At 41.1% G+C, this 14,456-nt stretch overlaps 1 protein-coding gene across 1 annotated transcript in view; it reads left to right on the top strand.

Moving 5' to 3' along the window:
• Tiam1 (TIAM Rac1 associated GEF 1) overlaps nt 1-14,456 on the top strand; it is a 182,295-nt gene that overhangs the window by 39,459 nt on the left and 128,380 nt on the right. The window contains exon 3 of the mRNA XM_048803941.1: nt 10,830-11,013. The gene's annotated coding sequence lies outside the window, so the exon portion shown is untranslated. The remainder of the gene's footprint in view (nt 1-10,829; nt 11,014-14,456) is intronic.

The raw sequence follows: 14,456 nt of genomic DNA, 5'->3' as shown, positions 1-14,456 counted from the left end.
CGGCCAGAAAGCCCCTTCCCCCAGCAATGACCATCTAGGTTGGAAGCTGGGCAGAGACAGAAGATTTCTTCTGGAAGACGAATCCTTTCTTTCCCATTTTTGAGAACCTGAGATTTGTTTAACCTAAACCAAGTTTTTTTTTTTTTTTAAATGATTTTTCATTGCTTGTTATTGTTAGCTTTTATTTTTTCAGACTATATAACTGAAAGTTTTTGGCACTTATTCTGATAGTGTCTGAAATTAATCACACTATAAAATGCATTTATGGTTGGAAACACATTTTCTGCTTTACTACATCTTGGCCAATTTTGACTGGTTACACTGTTGTGGGGTGGGTGGGGATGAATCCTTCTGTCTTACTTTATTTTTCTATGTATGACATTGTTTCATTAGCTACTGGTGAAGGGATATTTACTACTATCTTTGTTGCAAAAACACAGTTTAATGGTCCCTAGTGGGAGCTAGGGCTCTCCGTAGATAATTTCAGAGCAGTTTAAGGTTTTCAGCATGTGGCTCCTGAATGGCAGTGTTACCTTCTGAAAGTTCTGGGTGATTTTGGCTTTATGTGATGTTACTTCATAACAAAGTTGAAATATAGACAGTTTTCGGTCCTAAAGGTATAGAAACTGAGGAATTTTTTTTTTTTTTTTTTTTTTTTTACAGTAAATAGGCTTTTACAAGAACAAATATTAATTACAGATTTGGGGACTTTTTTTCCATCAGTGACCCATTTCTGTTCCTGAAGAGGTCTCTTGGCACTTGTCAACCCCACCTGAGTTTTCCACAGGCTGCCTAACCGTGGTTTTTCTTAGATCAGCTCTCTATTTTCTAGACTGGTAGTGTTTACTGTTGGAGGGATGTGCAAGATGATTTCATTAGGACACGGAAAGGAAACTTCAGAAGTTTTTTTCCTCTTTTGCACTTCCGTTTCTACAGAGTATTTGGTTCAAATCAATAATATACTTGCAGATACACAAAAATCGGAGTGTGCATACTTTGTTGGAACAGGCATTCATATAGGTAATTTATACATTGATTAAATCAAGAAGTGATGACATACACAGATACTGTGTAGGTGGGCATGCTTAGAAACGTTTTATTGAATGGTGATGTTCATGAAGCCAGTGCTTATCAGTGCCCTGGACAGGACTCTGTGCTCATTGATTCCAAGCAGCCTGCTGTCTGCCTCACTAGCTCTGTGTGTGGTCCCATAGATATTACTTGGCAGTGAATGTCAAGGTTTTTTTTTTTTTTTTTTTTTTTTTTTTCCAGCTAGTTGCTGTCATACAAGAAACAGATTTGCTTTGTGATTTTATGTATCGGTTTTTCTGCAGGGGAACTTTGATGTATCACTGTTGCAAGCATTCCAGTGACTCCCGCCGAACTGCCGTCATGCTAAAAGAGGCTGATTATCCTCTGTGACTTCAGGGAGGGTCATATGTGTTCTGTATTTGATTTGTTGTTGTTGTTGTTGTATTTTTTTCCTTCTACTTTCAAAAATTCAGCTTGCAACTGCTTCATGTGCTTTTTATTCTCTCCCAATTTGTAATTTGGCTGGGATGAATGTTAGTCATTGTTTAGCCAAAAAGATCTTGCATTAGATTTTGGATGGTGAGATTTGGTTGCTGTTCCATTTTGCCATTCTGTGGGCCAATTCGGTGGTACTTTTGTCTTAATTGAAAAAGGAAGGCCCAGCAGAGAGAGCCTCATGATGCTTACCATTAGGATGCGTGTGGGTTTTGACTTGAGCAAGGCAAAGCAATGTGGATTTCTTTTCAGATGTAGTTAAGCAAAGTCACTTGCAGACCACCAACTGACTTTTAAACATAAGGAACGGTGAAGGTTGGACTGTGGTTAATCCATTTCTTTCTTGCCTTCGTTCTGACCTCATGCCATGCGTTCCCCTCTCAGCCTCCGCCAGTCTGGCTATTAATGCAACCAGAGCATCACTTGAGATCCGCTTGGTGTCACATAGCTATTGACTTCTCATTTTCTCCCTTGTAGAAAGGTTAAGCGATCATCCTTAAATGCTACATTTATTTGAAGTGGCACTTGGGCATGCTTACTTATGCATTCCAGTGAATCTCACTCTGACTTGTGCAGGCTTGGAGCATTGCTTGCAGTTGACAGTCTTGTTTAAATAATAAGACGGCTCCCAGGGAGTAAGGAGCACAGTGGGTATCCCACAAGGCAAGAGATTTTTGGAGACTGAACTCAAATCTGACTTACTGTTAACTTTATAGTACCAAACTGGAGTCATCATATTTTATTTTTATACTAAAATTATTGTCGCTGTTGAATGCATTTTTTATTACATGTATTGCTTTGGTCAATAAAAGATGTGGTTACGATAAAACTGGCCTCTCACAAGTTGTTTGATGAGTTTTGTTGTTTTTTGGTTTTGTCTTTTTGAATGTACAGGGATTTGGCTATTATTGGCATCTCTGTTCTGATGTCCTTCCTAACTTTTTGGGAGCTCCTGTGATCTGATATTGGCATCCCCTCCAGATTCATATGTTGGAACCTGGTACTCAAGTGTGATGCAATTATTAAGGGGTGATGGGAGTCAGGGCTCAAGATCTCCACTTCCGCAAGTGAGATCAGACCGTAAAGGAGGCCTGTGAAGCCAGCTTGCCCTTCCCCATGTGAGGATGCAGCCGGAAGGCTCTGCCTGTGAGGAACAGGCCCTCACCAGACACTGAATCTGTCAGCACATTGGTCTTGGACTTTCTAGTCTCCAGAACCGTGAGCAATACATTCCTGTTGTCAGTCACCCAGTCTGAGGTATTTTTGTTGTAGCAGCCTAAACTAGGACAGGAGAGTAATTTTAAAGTTTTTCTTCAAAAAGAGCTTTTTTTAATAGACTAAATACTGGTTATCGCAGAGTTTTGTTTAATGTACAACAGCAGCATGTTTTAAATGTTGCTTTCAGTTCTTTAGAAAAATTTAAAAAATTAAAGAAATGAAATACAGGAAAAGGAGGGCCTACCTTTTATTATTTTGGATAACATTGTTTTTATAAAAAGATATTCCAGCCTTCTGAAAGTCTGGAGTAATAACTATTTCCCAGGTGGGTGGGGAGATCCAACGCCACAACATAACTTCTGAGCAAAAGTGTGTGTGTGTGTGTGTGTGTGTGTGTAAAAAGATTAAACAGAAAAAAAGATGCCAAAGTACCAAAGTACTTGATATTTTAAATTTCCTTCAAAATAAATTCAAAATTTGCATTTTAATTTGGTGTCTAGTGGGTTTCCCTTGTTTTGAGACCGTTTGTGGACTGAACACCAGGTATCCGGTAATTTCACTAATAGTGGATTCTGGATCTCAAGGATAAAACTTCCGAACTAGGGGCTCCATTAGCCCTCAGGGTAAGGGTGTATAGTCACCTTCTGATTTTTCGGGTGACAACATGAGGAACTTGGAGGCGACTGGCCTCCGTCTCCCTCCTTCATTCCTAACAGCTACAAGGTACCCATTTGGGCAACCTCATGTGATTGGTTGCAACAAGCTCCACCTTCTCTTCCAAGCCACGCAGTAGGTGGAAACCATATTTGAATGTGTAACTCCCACAGTAAAAGCCCATCACCTATTTCCGTTACCCGTAGTAACATCTGATTTCTCTTGGAGCATCCATGGCCCCAGACCAGTCTTTTAGCCTTATCAGCTGCAGCTCTTTCCTGCGATTGTCTCTACAGCACAGGGCTGATGGTACTTTCATCCCTCAGTCTTTATTCTTAGCCCTCTCTTCTCTTGGAGTTGTTTTACCTTTCCTCTCTATAGTATAAACCTCCCCTGTCCTTGTTTATTCCCATCCATCCTCAAAAGGTAAGTCAAATCCTGATAGCCCTTCAGGACCAGGTTCAACTAATAGCTTCTCCTTGTAGAATTGATCTATTTCTTCCACCATTCACTATTGATAAAGCCAGATTGGCCTCTGTAGAGGGGATGAGTGACCACCAGTTTCATGGATTTAGGTATCTTAGGAAATGGCCTAATTCCTTATCCTATACATATTGAGCAGGTGCTCAATAAATGTTTGTTAGGCTGAACTGAATGGGCAGCAATTAGGATAGTTCTTATTTAGATACTCTGCTTTACCCAAACAAGTCACAAGCAGTTTTAGCCAGTCATAAATACAGCTGTTTAGAAATTATTTTTATTTTGCTTTTATTTCACACAAAGCTATCATTTGTAAGATACACTATTGTATTTCTCACTAGGAAGGAAAGAGAACACTGCTGATTAAACTAGAATACACCATTATGATTGTGAGAAACATTCAATTCCAGAGATGTTAAAGTGAAAACACAGAGTTCTTAGCATCAATGAAATAAGGAATTACATCGAACTTGTTAGGACTTGTAGTCTTAATTGTATAACTACCAAGTAACTTGAAGTGATTTCCAAATAAAAAAAATTGAGGTCATTGTGAAAGGTGTCTTGCATTTGGAAATGAGGAGAGTGGAAGGGAGTGTTTTGGGCAAGGCATCCAGGGAGGGGTGCAAGGCCTTGGGAACATTCACTGCTCTGTCAAAGAGACCTCTGACAGCATCTTCAAATTTGAACTAGTCCTTCACTTAGATGGAGACTCATAGGTAAAGAATCAAACCTCTCCATTTTGAAAATCCTTGGGAGGAATTCCTTTAAAATTTTTTTTTAAAAAAGTCATTTGAATTTCAAGACTCTTGGCTATCTAAAGTGCTTTGGTTATTTCTTGATTAAAATTCTTCCATTAGGTTACGACGTGGACACATATCAAAGTTCAAGGTGCTCATAATACCTGCTTAGCGGTGGCCTTATTCAGGGACATGTGAGAGATTCACTTCTGGGAAGGGCGAGCATGTTTCTCCAGGATTGCACTCACTCAATGCCTTTTGGTTATTTCGGGAATTGCCAATGGAATAGTCACGCACATATACATACTTAGTATTTCTTAATCTCTTCTTTTCCTGCATCCCCAAAGCCACAGCCTTGGAGGCCACCTCCTTGGTAGCTGGAGTGCTGATATCTCTCTTTAATCATTTTTCTCTTCAAAGAATCTCACACTTTCCTGCCAATCCAAGTGCAGCAAGAGCTGGGACCCAAGAAGGAAGGAGTTCATGAGGGAGGATTTTTTTCCTGGCAGGCCATTTAGATGCAAAGTGTGAGAGGTCAGTAGAGTGGATTTGTCACCCCTCCCCCACAACTGCAAGCTCTTCAGAGGGTTGGTGGTATTTCCTCCGTCCTCTGTGTCACAGGCAATCCCAGACTGCATTGCTCATAGGCCTACGTGCCACACCAGCCTTTTGGGTGTGTGGCCTCACCCGGAGAGTGCTTCCCTGATTCCGGGATGGCCTCCCCCTCTAGATAGCAGCTGCAGGCTGAGGTTTGCCACTTGTGGGGAAGTTTGGAGAAGGACATAGTGAATAGTGACCTTATCTTGTTTTGCTTCCTGACGAGGGAAGGGGATCTCCTGACACCCTGACTGTGTTTGTGAATAATTCCCCCAAAGCTGCATGGTAAGGGAACTGGTTGAGGGGGGTCCACATTGTAGGAGTTGGGGACCATCATGGAATTGTTGGTTGCACTTTTATACATTCAGATCACCTGGCCAAGTGACCTCAGTGGCAGGGCAGCATGTGCTATGGCCCAGAATCACTTCCTGTGGGTGCCTTTCCACTTGACACACCTAGGGCCATCTTCTTTAGACTGGAGGCCCCTCTGTCTCCGTGCTGGCTTGAGGCTAGATGTCAGGCTTGGAAAACCAGGGGGAATTAGACTCATGTTCCCTTCCTGGATCGTTAATCTTTGACAGTGAAAGAGAAGCACCCCTCATCCACCACCATCCCAGCTGTGTGTCCTGAAAACATGGTTTCTTCCTGTACATGGTGAAGCTCCTGGGGCCCCAATGGGGCAGGGGGATGATGAGAGAGAGATCTACCAAGGGAAAGACACCTGGGTGGCCCAATTTTAGAAAATTTGTTGTTGGGCAAAGTGATTTTAAATTGAAGTCTCTCCTAAACGGAGATGTCTTGAGAACATAACTTTGGTAAGAAGTTTAAGGATTCAATTCTGTGATGTTTTATAGGAGTCATGAAAGCACCTCTAGGAGAGTAGCATCCTCTCCCTCTTTCTCCTTAAGGGCACCCAGCTAACCTAGTTCTTTCACTGGGAACGCCCTGGAAATCAAGTTGCAGCTTGGGCACAGCAGTAAAGGACAGAGGTCAGCATTAGAAGCGAGCTACATTCAGCTCTATTTCCATTCTCTTCTGGGATCAAATGCTCCACAGTCTCTCTCAGTGACAATGGGAAGTGCTTTTTTGATGTAATTCAAAATTGATAATTTAGGAACCAAGAGCCCAAAGCTGTGATCTGGAGTGTTGGGAGGGATTCTCAAGTGTCCAGTAGCTTCATGGCTTTTAGAAATGGCAATGGGTTTCTGAGAAATCATGTGAGTCTCATGGTGTGTCCACTTCAGCAGGCCAGGGCCTCCCAGGAGCCTAAAGTGTTGGGCTGCAGGGGTATCTGGGGGGGGGTTGGATGGCCAGCTGTGCAGCAGAGCCCTCTGGGACTGGTGGTTTCCAAATTCCCTCGAATGACACTAGTAGGGAACTCTGCAGTGACTGATTCGGTTTTGTAATACTTTGGCAGTCACCGGTTGGAGGTGTCTAAGAGTAGTCGCAAGACGATAAACACCCAGAACTTAGGGAAACTTAGAATCTGAGTGTTTTGGCCTAAAGCCACTTAACATAGTGTGAGCCAGATAGTGAGCTTTCCATAAATGGCAGCTCTCCCTGGGCTGGGGTAGAACACATTACTTCATTTTGAAATGCACTGACTTTACTCGTAAGAAATATGGTAATGTCTGTCCCAGCTGAACTTGATCGAGTATTGCCAAAGATTCACTGCTCTAAAATTAAAACGATTTTAGTAGATAGCTCCCAACTTGTAGCCTGCTTAAAAGTATTGATTCTATGAATATGTTTCTTGCTTAGTTACTTTGGGATACATTTGGGTATATTAGGAAGTACTATTGCTGAAAATTAGAGCAACCCGTGGATATGGAAAGTTTTAGGAATTTTGTTTGGCTGCTTGGAGTGTCTGTTTATTCTTAACTTAAAAAACAAAACAAACAAACAAACAAACAACAAAACCCCACCAATTGGCCTACAATCAGTTCATTCATGCTTTATGGAATAGGAGTTTGGGGCCCCTTTCATGGCTCATTCATTTGTGCTGAGAGATCGATTTTTCCGAGAGTCCTGGCCCTTGCCCCAGAGCTGCCAGGGGTCGGAAGGGAAGGTGGACACCTCATCTCTATGTCTGACTCTTAGATGCAGTCTCAGCTTTCCCAAAAGCCAGACAAAGCACACCCCTGGGTGGACCTGTCCTTAACCCCAGGTGGGTTGTGGCCATCTGGCAGCTGGACCCACCTCTACTCGAGGGAACCAGAGAGCCCCACCTTCTGGTCTCAGTCCTTCCTCTGGATCTGGCACTGTGGATGGAGGGCAGACAGTGCTTCCTGGGAGGCAGCAGCAGCCTGTCCACCCAGCCTTATCCTCTCCTTCCCAGCTGCTGTCCCTGAATTGTAATATTTTTTTCAATCTACTGTCAAAGTTCAGAACATGGTTTATTCTATCACAGTGGCCTCAGGGGGCCACAGTGGAAATTCCCGTCTGATCCTAATAGCAAGGACGTGTGTCCTTCTTCTGAGAGTTTGTGAGGACACTGTGAACTTCGCAGTGGTCATTGCATTCCCCATTGGAGGTGGCTGTCACAGGCTTCCGGTCAGTGACATGGCGTGAGGCTCCACAAGGTGCACACCAGCACCCTTCGTGTCCTTGGTCTTGGACTTATCTTTGTGATTTTTTTCTCTTTTTTCTAGAAGTAATTTCCTTTATTTTATTTTAAATTATATATCCTTGGAAGTCACTTCAAGTCTTTTCAGAAAGAAAGTAACAGTTAAAAGAAGTTAAAAAAGACGACTGATTAATTTTTTAACTTTCTAAAATTTATATTCTGGTGTCCCAGATCCATCCATCCATCTGTCCATACAATCAATACTGATTCAGGAGCTAACTTGAAGACTAAAAACCAAATCATTCTGGTGCTTATTACATATAAAATAAATGTTAAGAATTTTGACCCAAGATCTCTACATCCTCTCTCCCTTTTTTAGGTTTCGGGTAGAGGGAAACTACCTGATTCTCCTTAATTCACTAATTATGGAACTTTCTTGGGTACTAAAAAAAGACAAATAGGAAAAGAACTAACACACTTATGTAGAATTTTATGGCTGAGGGTGCCATAAAGAGATTCTTTAATTTCTTTCTTATAAACATCCTTTCAGGTGGGTGTTAGTAAGGCAGACACTACTACATCCTTTTTTTCCCCAGTGGTTTTCAGAGTGGATCATTTAGTAGCCCAAGATCACATAATTTAGAGAGTGAGAAAGTCTGGTAATTGAACCTGGGTATTTGTGGGCCAAGTATAATACACTTTTCTCTATATAATTGATTTCTGAAACTTGTAAGAACTTAAAAATGACAAAAAAATGGGTGTTTTTGAAGATGAAGAAAGAAAAATTCTGGTCTAGCAGACTTTTTTAGGAAAAGCCAGGGATTCGATGCCATGGGCACTTGTTTCTGACACATGTCATGGTTTCATCGTCAATCATGCCATAGGTTTGGATTGGTGGGGCTTCTGGGCCCTATTCTTGCAGGTATTTGAAGGCTGAGATTAGTTTTGGTTATTCCTTTCCCACCCGCATGGTAACACACACTTCCCTGTGAAAGCTGGTCATTTGACACCTGACCCAGAATCTTACTGTATGAGTTGAGAGTGAATCATAGTGATCTTGGGAAACTCGGTCTATTGAGTATGCATGTCATTTTACTGTAAGGCAAGCAGGTGAGTGGTACAGAGGGACTCATCAGCATGGCTCATGCGTGTGTGGGGGGGGCGGGCAGGAGTGCTGTGGCAAACTGAGCACACAGAATCTTCCAACTGGGTTAATTAACTCACCATATTCTTTGCTAACAAATCGAAGGCTATTGATTTCATTCAACTTATAACAGATTCATTTTCAATGAAATAAGTGTCATGTTAGCCTCCATAACACTAGCCTACCCCCTAGGACACTCCTCATGTCTTACAAATGTTAAATAACAGCAGAAATAGAAGCTAGCATTGAAAAGAACTGATCATGGGGTACTTGGTGGGGCAGCTTACCTGCTGCTTGTACAATAATAAACGTGGAGGCCTCTATTTGTCCACCTCATGGATCAGTTCCACAGCCCGGGTCATGGGTAAAATTTGTTTCTACCAAAATAATAATAATAATAATAATAATAATAATAATAATAATAATAAAAGATGCCCATTGATTCAGTGTTGCTTTCCCTTGTGTTTCATAAATAACCCTCCATAATGTTAACTTTCCTCTTCCTTTAGTTCTTTTTCTCAAGGACTTGAAGAGTATAGATAGAAAAAAAAAAGAAGTCTGGCTAATAGTGTACAAATTGCACCAACAGCCTCTGTGGTGCAGGTGGAAGGACAGCCACCCGCAGGCCCCTTTGCCAGAAAGAACCCAGCCTTGCAAATTATTGGCAGCTGGCACCGTAATGAGTCCATTTCAATATAAATGGGTTGTTGCTTATTAATTTCTGCCAGTTCTAAGCAATTCAGGGACTGCTTTGAAAATTTGGAAATTTGCAGACAGCCGTTCACAGAGGATGCCCAGGAAAAGGGAATGAACAGGGTAGCAATGGGGGGACTCATGAAAGGGCAAGTTTTGTGGGGGTAATGATGGGGTATTGCTAGAACTCCTGTTCCTTCCCCTGCAAGCGTGAGTCACTAGCTTCATGGTTAAATAGCACATTTTCCAAGATGAGGAAGGCGCGAAACTTCACTTCTTGTTCTGTTCCGTGTGGATGTATAATTTATTTACTTATTGCCTCTCTCTGCTTCTTTTCTACAAGTGGGCAATTCTCTCCTTGTTCCTACCTTGCTGAAACCACCAGCAAGTGGGTGGCAGCGGCAGGCAGTCCACAGGGGAATGTCCAGTTGGAAAGTAATGAAACGAAGCCATTCACAGAGACCCTCCAGGCCTTTTTGCCTGCCTTTGCATTTCCAATTTCACCTCAAAAGGCAAACTGTTTAAAAACAACAGGAGAAAAAAGAGAAAAGAATCAAAAGGACCATTAACCCTGCTTTTTTCTCGGAGCCCTCCTTTTCAATTTACTTTTGCTGTTAAATAACAATTGGAATTTTTCTCTGTGCATATTCTTCATATGAGTTTTCTATGAATGTGATGTTTTCATCTTAAGAAAACATGCATATGACGAGGAGGGCTATGGATTTAAGTTGGTCTCTCTTTTTTTTTCCCCTGTCTTTTAGTGTTTTCTTCAACTTCCATCTAAACGCAGCTGTAGTTTGAGAATAACTGAGGTTCCTTTGTTGCCTTCCATTTCTCTCTTGAGATTCTTTGAAAAGTAAGAGAGGGTAATCGAAATCACCCGACAGCAACCTGTTTCTGTGATCTGATGTCATCATCTTACAGAAACAGACTAAAGTGACCAAATGACTTAGTGTGCAGGGCTAGTTACGACCACCAATGTGGGGATGCTGGCCTTTGTTTATCTGTCTGACTAAGCCTGTCACTTTATACCTGTAGCTAAATGTTGCATCCTCTGATTTTGGGCTTTGGGGGCAACTTTGTGTTCCATTGCACCCCAGGTTGATGTGGGATAATTAATGCAGATGATCTTGATGGGAGATGCCCATTTCCTTTTTTTCTGGCTGACCATTCCCTTCTGTTTTTCTGTCTCCTCTGACCCTCTCCTCTCCAGGTTTTTGGCACATTCTCCCAGACTCAGATGAGATCCTGATGGCCACGGAGCAGGAGGGCAGGTGCTGACACCTTCCCCAGCCCCAGCCCCAGCCCCAACCGCCGACATCATTTCCAACATCAGTATCTAAATGCCACAGTGCTCTTGGGGCAAGTTGGGCTGGGGACCACTGTTGCCTTTTAAGGTAAGTTTGCCTGTGTGGATTTGAGCCTCTGTGTGCCTGCACCAAGTAGAACTGCTTCAAAGGCAGTGGGATAGTTGCATTTTTATCACAGTCGAAATTGCTGTGTTGTATGTAGCTCATGGGAAAAAGAATTTGGAATCGCTTCCTTGGATTAGGGTTACACCCATCCAACAAAGCAAAAGCATTAGACTTAAAACAAAACAAAAGGAAAAGACCAAGCAGGTACCTATGAGATCTTTTATTCCCCTGTGAATTGCCCTCGGGATCTTTTATCCCTGAGTTTCACCATCTTTATATTGGATTATGTTTGAAAAAGGCAAACCTAGCTTCAAAATCCAGCCTCAGAACAAGGATATATTTTGTTTCTGCTTTGGATAATCTTTAAAAAGCACAAATAAGCAGTCAAAATAATAATCTTTTCTAAATCAAAGATCATCTTTTATTTGTTGCAAAACTTTCTTGTTTAGTCTCTTGGGTTAGAGGTATTTGTGTGTGACTTGGCAAAACTCTATTCATGGGTTGTAACGATTTAGCAAAAACTTTCAGAACTTAGTCTCAGTTTAATCTTAGCTCTTTCCCCCTCTGCTTCAAGCGCAACATCCAGTAGGGAAAAAAACAGGCTTGAAACCAAGACCTCCCACTAGAATCTAATTTTAAATTTGCAATCTGTTGTCTTGTGATTTTTTGCTTCAAATTTAACTTTGAAATAAATACATTCCATCCTTTCTCCTGCGGCTTCAGAGGTCTGTTTTCAAGTCAGAGAAGGGTAATGATTACATTTATTTTAATAGGTTTTAAAATACCTCAGGGGAATGAAAACTGATATTATTAATAATTATAACTTAAGATACATCATAACATGCCTTATGGTTGGATCTCACTATCTTTACCAGCAACACAGAAACCTTGACTTCATGCTTAACTTTTGTGTTGAATATGCTATGGATTGGATTATCTGGCTTAGCACTGGAATCTTATTTTTTTTTATATTTGGAGTTCCCTTGTTTTAAGGCAATCTCAATGATGAAAAGTCCTCCCCCAAATTAAAAGTTAAGGAAATTTAGGTTATAAATATGATGATAAGACCTGGTCTCTGCCATAGGAAGATTATAATAAAACAGGAAGGGTCAAGGTCACCCTGCCATGGATGCAGTGAGAGGTCAAGCAAAGTGCCAATGTATTCTTGAAATAAAGGCTGTAGCTTAGTGGCAGAGCGCTCGCCTAGCACAGGTGAGGCCCTGGGTTCGATCCTCAGCAACGAATAAAAAGTAAACAAATAAAATAAAGGTATTTTGTTCATCTACTACTAAAAAAAAAAAACAACAAATTGAAAATATTAAAAAATAAGGGATTAATTCCAAGCCAGATAGTGTATTCTTTATCTTAGGTACTTTCCCCAGGCCATCTGTCTGGAGTTTGGGTTTGGTGACACTCCTTCATAGCTGTGGGCATAGTGCCTATATCCTTACTCTCTTTAATGGGCCAAAACAAAAGAAACAAATTTAGTGACTCAAAACCTGTTAACATGTTTTGCCTTTTTTTTTTCTTTCCTGAAGAAAAATGAATTGCATGTTTGGTATAGGAACTTTAGAAATTTTTTAAAAAAGAAAGTATTGTGAAAATTGAAATGACCCAAAAGCACTTTATCCAGAATAGTATAGTCACTTTAAAACTTTTTTCACAGATTCATTGCATGTGTACGTTTGGGAAATATTTACTTATTCAAAATTTAACCTGCTTTGAGATTCGTATCTTGGAAATGCACCTCAAATGTAGGTTTTCACTTGTTGATAGGAGAAATTTTGCTCCACTGATGTTGGATCTCAATGGCAAGATCATCTTTTCCATTATTTGCTCTCAAAAACAGCAAGTATTGGTCCGAAGACCCACAGGCTGGCCTTTGGTCATGGGGACCCCTCCTGTTCCTCTGCTGTGGTATGGAGCATCCTCCTGTATCTGCTAGGGGTGCCACTGGGACCTCGGATGTCTTTAGAGAATTACACATTCTAAGCCATAAAAATATTAATTGTAACCTCCTTAGTCCTCAAGGTGATGCAGTTATTTCCAGATTCCATTCTATTTTTTTTTTTCTTTTCCTCCCGCTTCTCCCCCTCAACAATCTGCTCTTGTTGGAGGATTTTCCTTTGCTCTCTGTGCCTGCAACTTTGACCTGTGAGGTGGCTTCCTATTTATTGGGATGTTTTCTCATGCAGTACTGAGAAAATATAACATTAGATTGATTTGGAAAATGTAGCACACATGTTACATCTGGGATCGTATACGGTTTACCTTTTTATTCCCTAATATAAATGATAGCTCAAACTTTTCCAAGTTCAAGTTTTTTTGTAGGAGGGAACATTCCATCATGGCTAATAGATTCCCAAATGATTTTCTTAAGTTAAGAAAAGGCCTATGGGCTAATATACAGGCTTCTACTTATGACCCAAACTTTGTATGTTACCTTTCTTTTTTATATGTGTTCTGTTTCTCTACTCATGCGTCATCATTGACATTCACAATGATCTTCATAGACATTGCAAGCAGTTAAGTGTTTCATTTATTTCAAGAGTGTTTACCTTTATTCAGGGAGCACAGTTATAACAACTGCTTTAAAAGTCTGTGTTGATAATTCCATTATCTGGGCCACTTTGGAGTTGGCTTCTACTGTCTTTATCCTTGGGAATTGATTAAATTTTCTTGGTTCTTTGAAATGCTTTGTGAACATTTCAAATACTATGTCATGGGACTCCAGGTCTGGTTAAAACCACCTGGAGAATATTGATTTCGTTGTTTTTATTTTTGTAGGCATTCTACCCACCTGGGTTCAGACCGGAAGTTCTGCCTCACCATTGGTAGCTTTATGTTGGTTCAGGTTTCAAAGTCTCCGCTGTGTTTTTCTGGGTTTGTGCCATTCTTAACATCATCAGGGTTAGTCTGAGAACTGGGCGGTTCATTCTCAAGGCCTCTGCCATCTTGCTTCGAGTCAGTCGCACGCATGGGCATCTGAAGAATGAGTCTGGGCTGTGTGTGGACTTACACAGCACCAGAGGATTTTTTTTTTTTTTCTCTCAGTTCTCTTTTCTCTGACATCCAGGTGTCTGGCTTGCTAGGATCTTTCTCAGTTCTTCTGGGCAGAACAACAGGGCTTGTCCTGATGGTGTTGCTTCTTGTTCCATAGCTATACTGGTGCCCACCCTTGGAGCAAGCCTGGGTGAGGAATTGGAAGGATAAAACAGGAAGCTACCATTGTAAGAGTGGCTCTTTGAGTTTTGACTCTCTTCCTCGATCTGTCTGCTTTTGTTTACATTTTGTCTAGCATTTTTAGTTGTAGTTATTGGTGGTGAGATAGGCCAGGGTAGTTTAGTCTATACCCCTGGTGCTAGATATTAACAATTCATTTTCGTTCACTAATTTATTAAGACAAAAGCTCTATCCTCAGGTAA

Source organism: Marmota marmota, unplaced genomic scaffold (genome assembly GCF_001458135.2).
Source record: "Marmota marmota marmota unplaced genomic scaffold, marMar, whole genome shotgun sequence".
Taxonomy (NCBI): Eukaryota; Metazoa; Chordata; class Mammalia; order Rodentia; family Sciuridae; genus Marmota; species Marmota marmota.
Note: the sequence above shows the minus strand (reverse complement) of the source record. Positions and strands in the feature narration are given on the sequence as shown.